This window comes from Botryllus schlosseri, chromosome 8, assembly GCF_051294905.1.
Source record: "Botryllus schlosseri isolate E-star chromosome 8, Bs_hap1, whole genome shotgun sequence".
NCBI lineage: Eukaryota > Metazoa > Chordata > Ascidiacea > Stolidobranchia > Styelidae > Botryllus > Botryllus schlosseri.
This window is the reverse complement of record NC_137243.1, coordinates 22137611-22140370: the sequence shown is the minus strand read 5'-3', so window position 1 is coordinate 22140370 and position 2760 is coordinate 22137611.

Here is a 2760-nt window from a genome sequence, read left to right as displayed (position 1 = left end):
TGGTCTCAAGAAAACGTGAATTAATTCCACCACCGGCCAAACTTCCAATTGTTTCTTTTTCGCGTTCTCATTCCTTCTGTGTAACTAGTATCTTGCAGTTCCACTAAAAAGAATTCATGCGTAAGTCGCTATATAAAGCAAAGTTCCTAACCTGGACAGTGGACAAGACATTATAAAGACTAAGACAAATAGGCTAACAAAAATATAACATGTTTTGAAGTACCGGTACTGGCACATTGTGTGATGACGGCTCCGCCTTTTACATGACATAGCAGAGATTCATGACTTACTTTATCTCTGTATTGAAGCAACAGGTTCCTAATTTAAGGTGGCATGTGTGGCAAACAAATCCAGCAGTGGATGAAAACATCTCTATGCTACGGCCCGAAAATGACATTACCAAGCCAACAGTTTCAACTCCTCCGCGGCGGAGTATGTGGTCACTATATAAGTCGACAAATATCCCAAAATAGAGCAGAGAATGCGGCGAATGAAATATATCAATCATGAAATCTAAGTCATCAAGGGCTGGTGTGCAGAGTCAGATATTCACGGTAACAAATACTATGTAGTACTGTATTACCTTTTAAGATGCGTATTCCATTCAGCATTCCTAGGAATCTTCAACGATCGTGTCCACTTTCTTCAAGCACAACAAGCTTCGCTCCACCCTTTGCTCAAATCTCACTAATGGCCACTGGCCAGAGCCAGACGACACTCGAACGATTTCAAAATAAATGGTATTCATCCGCTGACACATATGACACCAATAATATTTACTGGCCACGTTATAATGTTTGATCTGGGTCGTTTTTTCCATACAGAAACATTTATTATTGCATATAGTCCTTTTTTTCATCTAATTTCGTATAAATTGATATTTATTCCATGTGTTGTTCACTACTTACTGTACTTACTTAACCAGACGCTGCTTGTGATGTCACAGTTGTGCGTTGGTTGTTTACTGCGAATCTCAGAAAAAGCAGTCGCCTAATGTAACCTTACAGGTCGCCTTGTCCGCCATTAACAAATGGTCAGCTGAGCATTCGGTGCTGATATTTCTAGTTTCCCCGAGCAATATTATACATCCTGAACTAATTTTCTAACTTATCAGTCTTATCCGTGACAACGAATGAAACCAGCGAGACTGGCCGTACACGTACAGCCATTGCCTTATAATATAATATGGCTACGGTGTACCACATTAGCTACGATGGTCAGTTATTTCTTGTAGCCTACTAAGCTTAAATTGATACTAGGGCCCACAATATCGGTATGACAGACCCCAGTCTCGCAAACGAGGTTCAATCAGGTCAAATCACCTCTAGAATGATATATCAGTAACATTCAGTTCTACGTATACATTGGCTGCAGCGATTTTGAAGCTAATCAATCTTGCCAATAGCCCGGTAAACTGCAGTAACGAGTAACTGTCAGTAATTTTGCGAAGAAATTCTGGTAACTTACTTTACAGCTATATTAAGGTAATATTACATATCAAAATGTAAAATTACAAGCTACGCACAGTAATTGGCTGCGACCGGTAATTCGTGGCAAAATTTACAGAGATTTCCCAGTAAATCTACCAGATTTTTTACAGTGTAGTTACTGCCAATACCCCGAAACCGTCGAACACTCTTTAATATGTTGTCCAAAATATGCTTTTCACCGTAAATTTCTTATAGATAAATGTGCGCAATTAAAAGTGAATTTTTGTATTACCGATTTACTCCTGAATCCTCGAATAACGCCTTATGTTGTTGAATTTGTGTTATCGTGCAACCACAATTTGAAACTTGAGTTTATCATGCTATTCCGATAATTGATTTGTTTTCTTGTGCAACCGCCTTACCCTCGTGTTTTTGTTCTACCCTCGTGTCCTTGTGATACCGCCTGTTATGATCTGGGTGCATCCAATTCATTCCATTTCCGCCATTATTCATGTATAATGTTATTGTCCGTGGCGCAAAAGGCCGTCAGGCGATAAGCGCCATTATTTATGTTTAATAAACAACAACAACAATACCGAATTCTAGTAGTAATTCGCACTGTATTCTTCAGGCAACCGGATTCTAGTAGTAATTCGCACTGTATTCTTCAGGCAGCCAGAATATCTAAATCGGGTTCTGGCAATCAGTAGCATAAACATATCAAAAGATGAAAAATAGATGTCTTTAAATATTACCTGTATCCGTACATATAAAGTGAGAACACTGGTAGTGAGTACGTTCAGCTTCGCGGCTAACTCAGTGAGTATCGCCGTTATTGACGGCTCAGGTATACTCCCCTTTTATACGCAGCTTAGGCTACATCGATAGTGAAGGCCAGTGGATAAAGAGGGGCAGCAAGAATATGATTTATTAACAAAAGTTTACAGCAGGTGAACAACGGTTCGTTCAAACCAGTGGTCATTAGGACGCGCCCCGCGAGGTCATATTTTGCGGCCCACTCTGATTTGATATTTCGGAAAAACGCTGAGCATAGCACTTTGAATTGCTGAAATTGAATAAAGTTTAAACATATTGTTGTTGTTGTTCAAAGTAAGATATTCTCTTGTGCCTAGTATCGCTATTCCTCACCGCAGCTGACACCCCTGACACGGGGCTTCCGTGATGGTAATATCATTCCATGAAGGACATATTGCCTTGACGTGGAATGGCCCACCACTGCCAATGGCCAACCACTGCCAATGGCCAACCATCACCACTGCCAAAACCGAGACGCTTAGTAAACGACTTCGGGGTCCCCAAAAGACCAAGC